Raw genomic sequence first — 17,439 nt, 5'->3', positions numbered from 1 at the left:
AAGAGAGCACAAGCACTTTCTCCATGACCAACCAAAGGACCAAATGACCAAAAAAATGACCAATTAAATGACCAAATAAATGACCAACCAAATCACCACGGTGGTAGGCACCTGAACAGGGTTTCTAAGACAGCTACGGAAACATGCCCCCCTTTCTCTCCACTACTTCCCTACAAATGATTGTGCAAGCCACAATTATCTCTAGACTGGACTATGGAAATGCGCTATATCTTGGCCTTCCTCAAAAACTCATTAACAAACTCCAAGTAGTGCTTACTGATGCAGCCAGGTTGATCTTTAGGCTGCCCAGACAAGCCCATGCCTCCCCTCTGCTCCACAAACTTCACTGGCTTCCTATCAGGCAAAGAGTGAAGTGTAAAGGCCTATGCATTGCCCATAATGTGATTTATTGCAAAGCTCCGGCCTACATAAAGGAACGCCTGAAGATCTACGTACTAGGGCGCACACTGCGGTCAGCGGAGGCCTGTAACCTGGCCACCCCTAGATGCACCATGGCATCGAAAGGGGGGAGAACCTTCTGCGTAGTACTCCCACAACTTTGGAATCAGCAACCAGACCATCTACGCAAAGAACCAGTGCTCCTCTCATTCAGGAAACAACTCAAAACGCTCATCGCTGTAGGACTTCTCGATCTGTCCAAGACTCCTGGCTTCGCCTCCTAAAGCGCTTAGAGACCTGTCAGTGATTAGCGCTATACAAGTGTGTTTAGAGCCCTAAGGCCATTATAATTTAAATCAGCAACACTAGACGGATGAAGGCAAAAAAGTTAGGGAAAACCGTGCCAAGGATGCCAGGTCTAACATGTGCCAAACTCAGAGAATGCAAACCCAGTTCAGAAACTTACTATGAGAAATTATATGCCAATCAGCATTAGCCCTTGTATTAAATCCTATCTTTTCCTGATTCCAAATCATCATCAAAGATATCTGTTGACACAATTAAGAATTAAAAATGTGGACTTTATGGTTGATTTTCCTATTCCTGTTTCTTATAATGGTATTTTACTTGTTTGTGTTTGTGACTCCTCATCTTCCCATTCAAAACTGCATTTCCTTCCCACATGCAGCAATTTAGCAACTCTGCCATCAAGGCTTATTTTAGCAGAGATGGAAAAGAGTGCATGCAGTGATAATACATTTAAAGTAAGTGATCCCATACAAGAATACAGGCCGATGTGCTCTATGTGACCATAGTCATGAGTTCCCAGAGAGCACTACCTGGCCCAGGTTGGATGGCATGGATGTCGTTTCAGCGTAGGTGTTTGAGGTGTGACACTCCTCAAATGGATTCTTGTTTTGGTAGTTGGGTCTGGGGATCCTGAGTCAGGTCAGCAATGTATGTGTTATTGTATTATGGTGTATGTATATATATATATATATATATATATATATATTACCTACTGGCGGTCGCCAGTAGGTATATATAGTTAGGATTTTTTCTCTATGGGTTTTTTGAAAATTCTATGTCTAATAACTTTGGCGTTTGTGGACGGAATTGGCTGAAATTTTCAGGAAAATGGCACATTTTGTTTCTGAGCAGCCCCTGAAAATTTTGGGGGGGTTCGTCAAGGGGGGGCCGAGAAAAAAGGGGGGTCCCAAAACGCGTTTTTCCCATGTTAATTTCCATAGGGCGGTTGGCCTCACTTTTAGCCCGAACGGCTGAATGGATTTGCACGAAACTTGGCAAAATTGTAGGGACTGGTAGCCCGATGTGCCTTTTGTAGGTCTCAATATATGTGCTCCAGTGTATTTTGAGAAATTAACGTTTAAAAAAAGATATATATCTGTAACAGCGGACCGGGCAGCGCTCTGGTTGGCGGACTTTTCGCGCAACGGAGCTTTGTGAAGCGAAGCTGATTGGTTCTCCGGCGTCTGTCAACATTCCAAACAGTCCGTAGCGGCCGCCATCTTGTCTCTCGGTAGGATCGAGAGACAAGAGGAGGTCAAAACAAAGGAGGAAATAACTATAAGGGGGCATAGTAGATCCTCGCTGACCCCCTAGGTTTGATGTGGAGGTTTTAAAAGGGCCCCGCGGGGCAAAAAAAAATAATAATAATAATAATCGAACGGCTGAATGGATTTGCACGAAACTTGGCAAAATATTAGGGACTGGTAGCCCGATGTGCCTTTGCTAGGTCTCAATATATGTGCTCCAGTGGATTTTGAGAAATTAACGTTCAAAAAAAGATATATATCTGTAACAGCGCTCCGCTTCGCGTAACGGAGGTTTGCGAAGCTGATTGGTCATTCTGTCACTGGGCTATAGTTGGGCTACATCTGGCTGATATTTGGGCTACATTTGTTTTTTTGTGTGTCTGGCGGCCATCTTTGGGCTACATTGGGCTACATTGGGCTTCATTGGGCTACATTCGGCTAATTAGCAAATAGCTCATCGCAAACTAGGAATGGTAAAGAATCGCTATTTATTCCTTAAAGTTCGCTATTTAGGAAATGCAAAAAACTTTGATGATACATATGGCGGTTCATCTCTAACAAGATAAGAAGCATAGGGATACATTTGTGATGACTGGCGCATCACCAGGGATGTGTTAGTCATTCTGTGCCGCTGTTCCGTCACCTATGGTGTGCTGCATTTACAATGCGGCGCATCATGGGGCAAAAACAGCACAGATGCGTGATGTATCTGTGCCGTAAAGGTGGCGCATTGCTGGAGTTGTATCGCAAGTGTGATGAAGCTCCAGCAAGGGTCGGGGGTGCCCCTGTCGCAGGGTTTCTGTTCTCACACAGAACTGTGGACAGAGGATTGGAACCTCGGCGAATGCATTGTTGGAGTTGTATCGCAAGTGTGATGAAGCTCCAGCAAGGGTCGGGGGTGCCCCTGTCGCAGGGTTTCTGTTCTCACACAGAACTGTGGACAGAGGATTGGAACCTCGGCGAATTAGGGTGTCCCAAAACTCACGTTAGTAATCAAAAACTCCTTAGCAAGCTAGGTACAGTGTCACATTGGATATAACAAACTCTCAATGTTTAGACAATCCAGAATATGAACTTATAGTACCTCAGGATACGTGGAACTCATGAACAGTCGGTCGTTATAGATTTCTTAGAAACCAGAACATGGAGTTAAGAAGAACAGATGTGTATTTGAAATGTTTATTTACTAATGCCGTCTTCTCAGGCGTAGTACCTTAGATAATAAAAGTACACATATTATCAGTAGCAAAATTACCAGCATAGTTACTAGTACATAAAAAGTGAATGGTGATAGTATGTTAACATGCTGTAAATGAATAAGAGTTAGCAACACTTATAAGCAGCCGCGGGCCGTGGAGGGAGTTACGGTGAGGCAGGGAGGCGGGGAGGGGGAGAAGCAGGGTGGAGAATACAAGTACACATATTATCAGTAGCAAAATTACCAGCATAGTTACTAGTACATAAAAAGCGAATGGTGACAGTATGTTAACATGCTGTAAATGAATAAGAGTTAGCAACACTTATAAGCAGCCGCGGGCCGTGGAGGGAGTTACGGTGGGGCAGGGAGGCGGGGAGGGGGAGGGGCAAGGTAGAGAGGGCTCCACCCTGCTTCTCCCCCTCCCCGCCTCCCTGCCCCATCGTAACTCCCTCCACGGCCCGCGGCTGCTTATATCTCACCCTCCCTAATACACATATTATATTATTTGCTAAGAAGGTCTCTTTGTGTTGGTTTAGGGCGTGCCCATACTTTAGTGTCTTAGATTTGAAGGAATCACATCAGCATACACCAGCTCTCTCTTCATGTGAACCGCATCAACTGTTGTGTATGTGTGTTCGGCAAAGCAATATAAAACCCGCCTCATGCCCAGAATTGGCAGAAGTTGCACTTATGTTATGAGTATGAAGTCGTGGAGATCAGACCTCATAACAATTCTGTATCGTGTTGTTCTTGAAACTTTAGCACTCGCTGTACAGATATAGTTTAACAAGTAAAGCAGATAGTAGACCAATAACATATTATTCTCATGTAAACCACGATGAACTACTAGGTGGAAAGCTAAAGCAACAACTAAGTGTCGTGTGCAGAAGTTGCAAAAAAGGAAAAATGGCGTTTAAACCGGTAATGAGCCCATGCTAACTTAACACGGTGTAAAGATATCCAGGACCTAGATGACACCTCCTCATGATCCGGAAACGAACTGAATAAGATAATAGAAGTGCCATCTCATGAGAGCAGATTGCAAGTTTATATGTGGACGGTCCGCAAGGTAAAGCATTAAAAACTAGGAAAATTTAATGCTAAAGAAAAATAAAACAGCCAAGTACTTTATCGAGTCTTAAGCCAATAGGCAAGGTAAATAATAAAAGCTTGACAAATAAGTCAATGAATTGTCAATGAAATGCTAGTACTCAGCATATCAAACATGAAAAAGGTCTATGACATAACTGTGTATGCAAAATAAGCTGCAACAGCCTCCAATAGGAAGTCACCGTCTTCATCCGAAAACAGTTCAGCCATCCAATTTAAAAGCGGAAAAGAACATACGTGCTCTCCCAGCACCGGATCCTCTATCACCATCAGAGGACAGCTCGGTGGGTTTTCAAGAAAGCTCTGTTCCAAGAAAGACTGTGCTGCCGCCAGTAAATTCCAGGGACCAAGTAGTCCATGCATCAATGCCACAGCCATAATCCTTTCGCCAGGACAAACCAACTCGTGAGTAATGATAGGAGTCATCAGCTGATTAAAGTCGACGTCAGGAGAAACCGGTCCGCAGAGACACAAATCAATGGCCCAATCGAAATCACAGGTCAGGCAGTGAAATACAGGCTGGACACAGGTGAAGTAGGAGAATCGAAAAGATAATCCATATGCCGTGCTTAATATCGCCAACGGCATTGTGCCATAATATTCTAGCATGCGATTGCGGAACAGTGTCAGCAGCTGCAGGGTGGGAGGTTGCATAGGAGGGACATCCATATTTAAAAATGTAAAAAAGCACAAGAGCGTCCGCTGGTAATGCAAGTAAAAATGCCAATCCACGAACCAGAGTGCAGAAAATAGAATGAAAGGAAGCAGGGATGACTCCAAAGATTTTCTCAAATGAAGTCACGAGACCACTGGTGACAACTTTAAAAAAGTGTGCCAGGGACTTTGTGGAGGATGCGTTAAAGATAGTCGGAAACATGTTGCTGAAATTGAAAGGCAAATCTTAATTGAAAAGGGTGTGCACCTCTGTACGGGTGTTCGCTATGTGAAGTACGAAAGTTTCACGGGCCGAACTCAAGGCCACCTCTCTCTGAGACAAAAGAGCTCTTATTCTTGCCATGCCGTTGAAACGTGTCCCAAGGTTGGTATTTGTGGCCAGATTGAAAACTCCCTATGTTCATGTGTGGGAGGAAATAGAACATTTCTGCAGCAAATAACCCGTTCACTTACTGTTACGATAAAAGGAATACTTTTAATTAACTCAGAACAATCTTCATTATTGAGCATCAAATAACTACCATTTTCCAACAACTTGAACGTGGGGATGATAGCAGGAACTGGCGTGCCTTGCAACACGCAAGCCATATTTGGTCGGTGTTTGTTGCATGAACCGTGTAACTGTATGTGCCTACACATTAGTGAATGATCTGGCGTCTCAGTGCATTCCTCTCCATTCAGATAAACTTCTTGATCATCTTTGAAACATCTGTATGTGTATGGAAGCGACCAGACCTCATGAAGAAAAGCACTACCTAAAGGTTCATAACGACCTATTGGTATATATTTCATACAATTTGAAAACTTATATAAAGCAAAAGGCAGCGTTATTAAACCGTGGATAAGGCATGTTGCCAAAAAACCCGCAATCCTCTGCTGATGATGTCACTGAGCATGTCATGAATGATGTAATATGTGACATCATCAGCAGTGGATTACGGGTAATGGTATCTCTAGTTTACTCCCTTATAGCTGTCTTTCTTTTAACATAAGTGTCTGTTTCCTTCCCTTATACTTACTGTTTTTGGTTCGCTTCCGGTTCGCGTACCGGCGAGCGAACTGGGAAGCGAACTAAGAGAAATAGAGGTTGGCACAGTTCCAAATATTGTACCAATTTTTTAATAACGGGGAGGTAGTTCTGAAAAGAACTTTTTTTTTTATTTTTCTGAACATTTTTTTACTGTTTTTGAATTTTTCGGAACAGTTTTATATTTTTTGGGGTTTTTCTTGGAGGGGGCAATGAAAACGATTCATTGTAAAGGGCTCAACAGGAGCAACAAAACAAAAAAAAGAAGTATTTATTATTTTGGGCGTTTCGGACAAACTTGCATATGATAGTCAATAGCTCTGTTGATCAGAGTGATGCTTTTTTCTCCGTAGGAAATGAATCCATCGCAAAATGCGCAGATGTGTTTTACATCACCAAATCTCATTTGTATATTTGGCACCATCTCCCTGCCCTCTGGTCCCGTTACTTCCGGTACAACAGATCTTCTGGCCATAATAGGGAGATTATCTAGGTCGTTCCGAAACTGTGCAGCACTGTAGTTGTTAGGATGCCACCTAGTCATATGGCGATGCATTGTGTAGTTTCCGAAACTGTATTTTTTGTCGGTCCCTCTGGACAGTCTATCTTGACATATAAGGCAAGTTACGTATCTTGCATTTACTTTTTTCTGACCTTTGGGAATTTTAAAAAATTGCCAAATGAAGTTTTCTTTCCGGTGAGACGTCCTGGGCTGCTCAGGCAAAAACTGCCTCTCTTCGTGCTCGTCCTCCTGTTCCTCTTCTTCTTCTTCTTGTTGAATTATAACTTGAGCAGGTGGTCCACTCTTCCTTGGATGTGGTGGAGGTGGTGGGGAAGCACCAGCTGAAGCTACTAAAGAAGCCATTGCTCAGTGATCACAAAGGGTCTTTCTCTCACAATGATGAAAGTCAGAGTGAGGAAAGAAGGAGGGATTTTCATCATTTGGGAAAAACAAGAGTTCTCAACCAATCAAAAGTGTTCATTTTAGATTATATGACCTAGTCTTACATCATTAGGAAACCAAAAGTGAAATGAACCAATGAAAAGTGTTATTACCAAGTCACATGACTTGCTGTGTTTACGTTAAGCGCTTTGCAGGGCCTCCCGGTTTGCTTCCAGAAACCTGCGCTTTGCGACTCGCTTCGCGTACCAGTTCGCTAACGTAGTACGTCATATGACGTATCACGCGACAAAATGAAACGTCATGCGGACGGGAGGCGTCACGATGTTGTTTTGTAACGCGGCACTTGCGGTAAAGAAACGTTTACCGGCTCGCGGTCTATTTCGCGGCATCAAGGTCAGCTAACGGGAAGCTTCCCGATTTGCGAAGCGGGAACGAAGAAAAAAAAATATTTTAAAAAAAAATTATTCATAAACATATAAAATATATTTTTGGATTTAAAGAAGAATACATTTTACAGCTACAGATATTAGCTGTTAAAAAACCAATGAAATTCACAGAAAAAACCATAGGTTATGGACCATATATAGTTAGGAATTAGCATTTACAAAACCTTGAAAATTCACTGAAAAAACCATAGGTTATAGACCATATATAGTTAGGAATTAGCATTTACAAAACCTTGAAAATTCACTGAAAAAACCATAGGTTATAGACCATATATAGTTAGGAATTAGCATTTAAAAAACCTTATTTTACTCACACAAAACCATTGAAATTCCATATATAGTTAGTTGCACTAACTATATATCGCGCACCCGCAATCCACTGCTGATCATGTCACATATTACATCATTCATGACATGGTCAGTGACATCACTGATGACATCACTGATGACATCTCAAATGACATCACTGATGACATCACTGATGACATCTCATTTGACATCATTCTTGTGCTAATACGATAAACCTCTTCAGACTCTAATATAACCTTAGATACACTCAGTGTATACAGACACTCACACACTGCCACTCATCCATGGAGTTACTCACACACCCAGTCAGTCATGCAAAGAAACAATCTCACCTCCATTTCTTCAACTATACAGTTAAACACACCTTACTTATTGAAACATATACTAACACATATTTACTCTCTTATACAATCCCTGATACAAGTTCACAATGATCGATACAACCACTCACTCATTCAGTGGCTCTCATGCACAGTTATTTATATATGCCAACTCTCACATGTACTGTGTTTTACATATGTACTTACTATGACATGTAGCATTGAGATATCCATTCACTCATCAATACACTCATGCACACAGTCAACTGCCCATGTAGCTGTTTCCACATGCACTCTTGAACTCATACACCTAGTGAATAAACTGCTCACACATCTATGCATAGAGTCACACACCTTCCAGCCACCCCCACACAAACTCAATCTCCCATAGAAATACTTGGGCAACCAATTAATAACACATATAGCCTCTCGTATAGCTAATGATCAACACATGCAGCAGTTTACAGAACAACAGACATAATGATGCACAAATTAAGACAGTTTAGTCACTAACCCATGCATTCAGTGAGACACATTTAATCACTCACTCATACAGTCAGTCATGCACCTACTAAATCCTTCATCCAGACACTTATACATCCACTCAAGACATATTTTAACTTTACAGAAAAATACAGTCACTGGATGTTGTCATCAGTGATGTCATTTGAGATGTCATCAGTGATGTCATCAGTGATGTCACTGACCATGTCATGAATGATGTAATATGTGACATGATCAGCAGTGGATTGCGGGTGCGCGATATATAGTTAGTGCAACTAACTATATATGGAATTTCAATGGTTTTGTGTGAGTAAAATAAGGTTTTTTAAATGCTAATTCCTAACTATATATGGTCTATAACCTATGGTTTTTTCAGTGAATTTTCAAGGTTTTGTAAATGCTAATTCCTAACTATATATGGTCTATAACCTATGGTTTTTTCAGTGAATATATATATATATATATATATATATATATATATATATATATATATATATATATATATATATATATATATATATATATATATATATATATATATATATATATATTGACCGGTTTACCCAAAAAGTAGTAAATCTGGTCCCAGAGAAGTGCTCCTTGAATGGGTGCAAATGTACCACTTTTTTACTGCACCAGTCTATGGTTTCCAGGCATACTACTGGCAAACAAACACCCAAAAAGTGATGGGATGAATGCTTGCAAATTGTCTAACCAGTGTCTATCAGGGGGGCAGCATTCCAACCCATCCCTTTTCACCTACTGTGCCACTCAAGAGTGAGGCCCACCTAATGCAAATCAGTGCTGACCCTGTTCCTCATGGAAACAGTCCATCCTTAACTTTGTTCATTTCACCCCTCAGTCCACTGCTTTGTTTATGTGGTAAATTTGAGATTCACACCCCTTGAATCTTACTAACTAAGCTACACTCCTGGCCGCTCTACTGCTTTCTGAGATATCAAACCCTTATATCTGCGTTAAGCTGTTCTGCACTGTGGAGAAACACAGTTCTTCTTCAATCAATTAACATATACAATCCATTTTACCACCCAGAAAGATTACACTGCTCCAGCCATGCATGGATATTAAGACAAGAACAATTTTAGACTACATTACCTAATTGTGTGACAGTGTAGGATTAGTTTCTCTGAAACCACATTCCTTACATTTCGACTTCCGAGGCACACTATAACTATACCTTGAACATTTAATACAAGGCCTAAAATGTACATTGTGTTGTTATTGTTTGTTAATCGGCCATGAGGCAATGCAGCTATCAATAAAGGATAAATAATGTTGGCCTGGCTGAGGTCTCAGCACGGAAGCATGGATGCTGTTATTATAAACATTACAGAAATTATTGTGTTCAAATTAGAGGAGCACTCTGCTGTTATTGCGAGGTTGCTGTACACTGAATCACAGCCCAGCTGATTCTTGTTTTCCCTCTGCGAGGAGGGATTTCCAACTTGAGACCAAGATGGGGACCTAAACACATTGTCTACAGGTATGGGGAGTTAGATCAACCAGTAAGGGATTTGGCAGATCACCCGGGAGTGCTTAGTAGGAGTACACTCTGCACAGTACCTATATGCCAGCATATATACACTGCTTTAGAACAATGGTGGAATTGTTTATCCTTTTCACTGTTCTTTTGATGCTAATAACTCTCATTGGCTTCTATGTATTTATAATTGCAGCACGTCTTTCGTGCAAGAATCACAATGGTTCAATAAACATTGAAATGCCTTGGTAATCTTTTTGGGTATTTTAATGCTACATGCAGTTATACATTGTGAGATCTTGTATTGACCATTTACCCCATTTTGCTTTAACTACAAATGTGAGCATAGTTTAATCCTGTATCTGTCTGACCATGCCTTTCAGCTGTGCACGTAGGCTGGCCCAGGTTACTTGCTCACACAGGTTGTTTATGTTTCTCACTTCACCTAGCAAGAGAGATAAGCTGCTGGAAAATACAGTCTGGGATGAGTAATGTTTCAAAGGATGAGAATGTGAGGAATTCTGCCTCAGCTCCGATTGGAGCGTGGCCAGCTCCATTGAGTGACCTAGGTGCAGCGAGTGTAGCCAGCACCTACAGCGCAGATGAAGGGAGGGGAAGCTTCTAGAAATATCGGATGTATGTTGTTACTACGCATGCTTTTACAACGCATGCCTTTACCACGCAAGTTTTACAACGCAAGTCGTTACAACGACTTGCGTTGGGGGGTGCTGGATAGTGAATAGTTTAATTTACTATTCCAACTCCAGTCCCCGTGGATAGTAGGGAAGGAGTTGGATAGTAAATTAAACTATTCCCTATCCTACAGGGATAACGCTTGCGTTGTAAAAGTTGCGTGGTAAAGGTACTGCGTGGTAAAAGTTGCGTTGCAAACGCTGTTCCCCAGAAATATCTGTGTTAGTAAAAGGTATTAAGAAAGTGACCTCTTGCTGCTTTGACAGGAACTCTCCTGCTAAGCGGATGCACTGCCCAGGGCCTTTTGTGCCCGTTTGAGATCTCCTGCCTGAGACTGTCAACGGATTCTCCAGTTGTGCTGGAAAAGACAGCTGGTGAAGTATTGCAAGGTCTTATTCTTGTGTATAAACAGCTACTTTTCTATACGTTAATTTTTGTATATTATTGCTATTTGATATATGGGAACTTGCTGCAACAAATATTCCCCTTTACTTGGCAAATGAGCGTAGATCTTTGTTCACATTGTATTTTGGTATTCTAAAGTGTTCTATTTTGAAGAGTGTTCATGTTGAGTCCTGGTATTTTTTAAGTCTTGCCCAGGTGTTCTATAGAAAAAGCAAGACACATATGCACGAGTGGCTGAGCGAAAATATTATAGATTTGTTACAATGATTCCCTGGGGAGTCAGGTTTGTCATGTTCTGTGGTTGCACAATCTATTTGTTAGCTTCTTAGGGTTAGGGGTACTTAAGTTTGCACTGTGAGCTGCCATGACTTAAGGCCAACATATGTTGAGAACATGCACAGAATCAGTATGGCATAATCCCAAAGTCATCGTGTGGACGCGAGCGGTGTCACAGAGACCAGTACGCGGTGGATATTGACTCAAAAAATGACTTTGGGAAAGTTAATATGATCTTTCTGTGATGATGTTACATCGCGGAATACTACAGGACTGAGAACATTGAAATTCACACGCTGGGAACAAATATATTGAAGGTTTTTCCACACTTGAACAAAATATGGTAGCAACCCGTGTCCGACACTGGAAGGACCTATAGTGGCTGGCTTTAGGAAGTAGGCTCCCCTGGACAAACAAGTACCTATCTGGAACATCCTCCCATATCTTTGAATTTTTAGATTCTCCATCAAATAATAAACAATAGAAATAGGCCCTTCCTGGACATATGAGTACAGATCTGGATCATCGTCCCAGACTCTTGATGCCATAGATTCCTCGCCGAGGATTAGAAAACAGAGATCCCTGGGTGTAGTGAACATGATGCAATATATCTGACGGGTCCTGAAGAAGGTGGCTCCGAATCTTGTTGTATGCCGCCGAAACGAGTTGACCAAATTGTTTCGTAAAATCCTACTGAATGTAGTACCCCGACACTGGGAAATAGATAAAAAAACAACAAAACGTGTCAACTTGTTCAGATAGATTGTCTTGTGATTTGAAGGTGTATGAGGTATGAATGAATGGTTTGGTTGTGTTGGTTCTCTACCCAGGAATGGATGGATTTTAGTGTGGAGGATAAATTATGCATTATAGATCTCTGTTGTAAAATTTGTATTTTTTGTGCTTGCTATTGAGACCAGCCACATTCCAAACTAAACATCGGAGTATAGACATATCCTATGATTTATGTGTTTAGTGCTCCTCTGTATACAAAAACAAAAAAAACTAAAAAAAGAGTACATCATTTTGTTTCTACTGGCGATCTTATCTTCTTGCAACAATTTTTCCCCCTTGAATTCCCTCCCAGCTAGAACACATAGACCCCCCCTTGAGTCCCTGCAGGGAGAACACCCCTCTAGACCCTGCTGCCGCTGTAATGGTAGCAACACAAATTGACAGGCAAAGAGGCTTCCACCGACTATCCCCAAAAAAGGAATTATTTTTAATCTTCCTAAGGAGAACGGAGAAAGTACACAACGAACCTATCCCACCAAAATAATATAAGAGATAAAGAGAAAAAAGGGGAGAGTAAAAGTATTGCAGGTGCTATTATCTCCATCACCTCTTTAGGAACTACATTTAACTAGTGCCTGTTCAGCTTCTTTTATGTCCATAAAGAAATGAGCTTGACCATTTTTAATCACCTTAAGGCAAGCCGGTTCCTGCAAATATACTGTACATCCTATACCTTTAAAGGAATCAATTAACTGACGTAGCTGCCATCGCCTATCCATGGTTTCTCTACTCAGATCTGAGCGAACAAAAAAGGTTACATTATCCACTGCTTTTAAGGACATAGCCTGCATCAACAGAAAATTCCCAAAATTTATCAATAAAGGCCGTGGGCATTTACTTTCTTTGTTTCTTTTTGAAAGAGAGGCAGTCTATGTACTTGTTGCAGTTGTGAATCCCAGTCCCAGTCTGACAAATCTAAAAACGCTTTCTGGAATAATGTCACTACATAAGCCCGGGGATCTGCACCTTAAGACCCCTCCGGTATTCCAAAAAGGCGAAGGTTGCATCTTCCTGCCCGATTTTCCATGTCCTCCACTTTCGCTTCTAGTTTGGCTATCCGTTCATTGTGTGAGTAGGTTAAAGATTCAGTTCGAATAGCCCCTTCTTCGACTTCCACTACTCTTTGTTTAAGCTCTTCAATTTCCTGGGTTACCCCCCCCAGTTTGCTAGATACTTCCTGCAAAAAAGTCTGCATTTTAGTATTGTCTTCTCGTAGCTGGAGGAAGTATTGTTGCCCCTCTTTTCGTTGAGCCATTAAAGTCTGCATGATTAAGTCAGTAGAAGAGATAATTGCATGATCTGTACCCCTAGCTTCTTCCTCTCTCAGTGGCTCGTTGGTATCTAAGAGAAAGGACGTAGTAACGCCATTAGTAATGTTAACACTAATGGCTGTAGGGGTGTCAAATGACCTGGAAGCCACAACAGTGTCTTTATCTCCAGTTTGTTCCTCATCCAACGGCAGGGGGGGCTGGTATGAGCGGACGTGTCATTGTCCCCAGTCTGTTCCTCAGCCAGCGTCAGGAGGCGGCTTGTATGAGCGGCGGTGGTAACATTTGTAGCAGTGGATGAAGCTGTAGCTATATCTGTTTGATGCAGCATCACCATAGCAGAGGTATCGGCTTCGTCTATGTCAGTAGTGTTCCCAATGTTATAGGGGTGAGTCCCGGCGGATGGCAAAATAGGGGGACTTAAAGATCTTAAAGATGAATTTGTTTTATCCTCTAGGTTTATATTTTCTTGCGGGCTTGCACCTGATAGTCTCAAAGCCGTATTTTTGATTCCTCCTTTAGCTTGCATCCATTTTCTTAAAGTGCTCACATCCCTGTTTGTGTTTTTACCCAGGATAGATACTTCCTTAGCCATTGAGTTGCTGATGCCTTTCTTGAGTTTATCTTTAGCTTTCATTTTCTTTTTCTTTAATCCAGACGACTTGGTAGTTTTTGCCTTAATATTTGTGTTTCCCATATCTTCAACATCAGAAATCTCTTCGTATTCGATATTAATACTCTCCTCAGTAGCCTCTGCCTCTACTTCTGTAGAGACAACACCAAGAGTGCCGGGAGTCTCAATTGTTTCGCTATCTCTGGAAATATTTAAGTTTGATTGCCTGATGTTTTCTTTCACTTTATCTAAACAGAGTTCAGCTCCGTCTTCAACACATAAAGAAACTGGCTCTGTCAAGTCCAAGCCCTCTTCGCATCTATCTCCATGATCCCTGTTTCCGTCCATAGTTTCAATCCGTAATTCTGTTTCTATTCCGTCAAGCACATCAATAGTGCAAAATGACCCAAGCGCTTGCCCAGGTAGCTCGTGTACAAAGTGTATATTTTTATCTCCTTCGCTCCTATTAAGGTTCTCAGGTCGCAGCTGAATTATCTTAACTGGCACATTAATTTGCACATTAGTCAGCTTGTTCGAAACCTCGCCAATAATCGCCGCATTGTCAGTGCTAGGAAGTTCAGAAACATTGTTGCAAACGTTTTTGTTAGTGCTATTTATATCGGCAACAAAGATTGAAGGTCGAATCAGTTGCTTTGAGACAGCCTTGGGTATTAACTCAGCTGTGGACTGAGCTGTTTCTACAGTCGAAATTTTACCCCCCTCGGTTATAACCGACGTCTCTTTATTCATTACCTTTATCATTGTCGCAGCCACCGGAGAGTCTGCTATAGTAGTTTTCCCTGCTCGAGTCGACCGGGTGTTCAGCTTTGGAGCCATTATCCCGATTTCACGTCCTTCGTTCAGCGCTGTCTTCTCCTGCACCCTGACACCAGACTGTGCCGGGAGCAGAGCAAGGCCCGCCCACCAGGTCCAACGGCGCACAGGCAGCCGCGTTGGTGAAAGCCTCCACACCGGCAGATTCTGCCACACCCAGCGGCAGGAGAGTCGAAGCATCGGCGTTGGTGCCAGCGCGTTTAGCACACAGTTCAATTTCTCTTCTCTCCTCGGCAAGATTAAGTGCCCGTAATTGCAGGTATTTCAGTTCCGTTTTTTGTTGGTGTTAGTTCGATAATCCTCTCTCCTCATTAGATTTCATTGAGTAAGTCGGGAGCCTCGCTGCACTGCTTCCTTCACTTGGCGGCGTCAATCCGCCATCTTGATTCCCCCTTGGAGACTTGTGCAGGAAGAATTAAGCATGTATAAGCCCCATCTAGCGTTATTTCAGAAACTCATATTAAGTTTCAGGACCGAAAACTCCTTGGACAACAAGGTTATGAGCTTATTGTATTTTCGACTCTTGGTGCTTCTATTCGGGGGTGACAATACTGAAACAGAAACATTTTGCAATGGAAATTATTAAAACCGGGGCGGATCAGAGGGGTAGATGGGTGATCATCCAAGTCCAATTTGAACATAGTAAATATATATTTTGTTTACTGTATGGTCCTAATATCGACGATCCTATGATGTATGACCAGTTAAATACAGAATTATTAGAATGGGAGGGGAAATTGCTCATTATGGGGGATTTCAATTGTGTAATGAACTATAAGGTAGACTCCACTAGGCAAGGTGCATAATTAAGGATGCGTAAAGTTAGGGCCGCGATATTAGAACTTAGTCGAGTTCATAGTTTGAATGATGTATGGCGCTCCAAACATCCTAATAGAGCTGGTTTTACCTACTACTCAGCGCCCCACAAATTCTGTTCCAGGATAGATATGATCTGGGCATCTAATCGAATCCTGGAAAACTGTAATATAGAACTTTGCCAGAGAATAACATCGGATCGCAATCCCAATATGTTAGAATTTAATATCTGTGACAAAAAACAAATGGTTAGGCAATTTACTTTTCCTAGATATTTATTCACAGACGCTCTGTTTATACAGCAATTAAAAAAACATATTAAGGAATTCACTGAAATCAATTTGAACTCTGCTGCAATAATCACGGTTTGGGATGCCTGTAAATGCAGTATAAGAGGTTTTGTCCAACAATATGTATTGAAAAAGAACTCTGACAGCAGGAAAGAAGCAAAGCTAATAACTTCCAATGTCCTATCAGTGGAGCATCAATTAGTAGAGGCTCTTACCCAAGGAAAATCAAATATAGATGAATTAAGACTCGAGTGAGCGAAGTTGCAATCGGAAGTCAAGAAGACGTTAAGGGAGAGATATAGCGCTAAAATTCATAAATATCAACTGTCACAATATGAAGGTGGCGACAGAATTGGCAAAGTGCTCGCTTATAAAGTGGCAGATAAAAAAGCTAGAACTAATATCAAAACAATTCAGGGATCTGACTCACTCATTTACAACCAAGCTGATCAGATATTAGACCAATTCTCTAAATACTACCGTAATTTATATGCTTCATAAAATACTCCCACTAAAGAAAATATCTCTCAATATCACAATCTATATTTGCCTAACCAAAGAGATAATGAAGCAACCACACAACTGAGTTCAAAAATAACACTCACTGAAATAAAAAACGCTATTCTTTCCTTGCCCTCGGGAAAGACGGCTGGAGACGATTTGCTACCTATAGAACTTTATAAGACATGTATACAGGAACTCCTGCCTCTTCTGGAGTTAGTAATAGATTATATTGGAGAAACTGGAAAAGCCCCTATGTCATGGAAAACTGAGAAAATTGTATTCTTCATTAAAAAAAATAAACCGCCGGAAGAATGTGGGTCATACAGACCGATTTCGCTGATAAACTCAGACGCAAAAGCCTTTGCTAAAATACTGGCCAATCGGTTAGCACCTCTAATGCCTGATTTAGTTAGTAGCCAACAGCATGGGTTCGTACTAGGGAGAGATACTACTGCCCACATTAACACGGCTATTACAGCGTTTGATGTAGCTTCAACTAATCTCACCCCGCTCGGAATGGTCATGCTCCATGCTGAAAAAGCATTTGACCGGGTGGGGTGGGAATACCTTTGGGCAGTACTAAGGGCTTATGGTATACAGGGGCAATATTTAGGCTGGATTTGCTCATTATACGATAATCCAACGGCTAAGATCAGCTATTTAGGTACTGATTCTTCCAATTTTCCGATAGAAAGGGGAACAAGGCAAGGTTGCCCTTTGTCTCGCTTGCTCTTTGCCCTTTCTATGGAGCCCTTTTTAAACTCATTGGTGGCTCAAGATGATATCATCCCTATACAACACGGCGGGAAAAGTTTAAAAATTACTGCATTCACGGATGATATTGCGATTTTTACCACTGATGTAGTTAAGGCAAATCCTGCAATTATTAATGAAGCAAACAAATTCGGAGACATCTCAGGTTATAAATTAAATAGAAGCAAGACTCAAGTAATTGCTAACCATAAACCTGACGCCCCAGTTCTTGGGCTATGTTCA

At 41.5% G+C, this 17,439-nt stretch overlaps 1 pseudogene; it reads right to left on the bottom strand.

The window, feature by feature from the left end:
• Positions 1–13,385, bottom strand: part of LOC144774047 (DBIRD complex subunit ZNF326-like) — a 101,047-nt pseudogene extending 87,662 nt beyond the window's left edge.
• Positions 13,386–17,439: the final 4,054 nt, after the last annotated feature.

Source organism: Lissotriton helveticus, chromosome 8 (genome assembly GCF_964261635.1).
Source record: "Lissotriton helveticus chromosome 8, aLisHel1.1, whole genome shotgun sequence".
Taxonomy (NCBI): Eukaryota; Metazoa; Chordata; class Amphibia; order Caudata; family Salamandridae; genus Lissotriton; species Lissotriton helveticus.
This window is presented reverse-complemented; position numbering and strand designations above follow the sequence as displayed.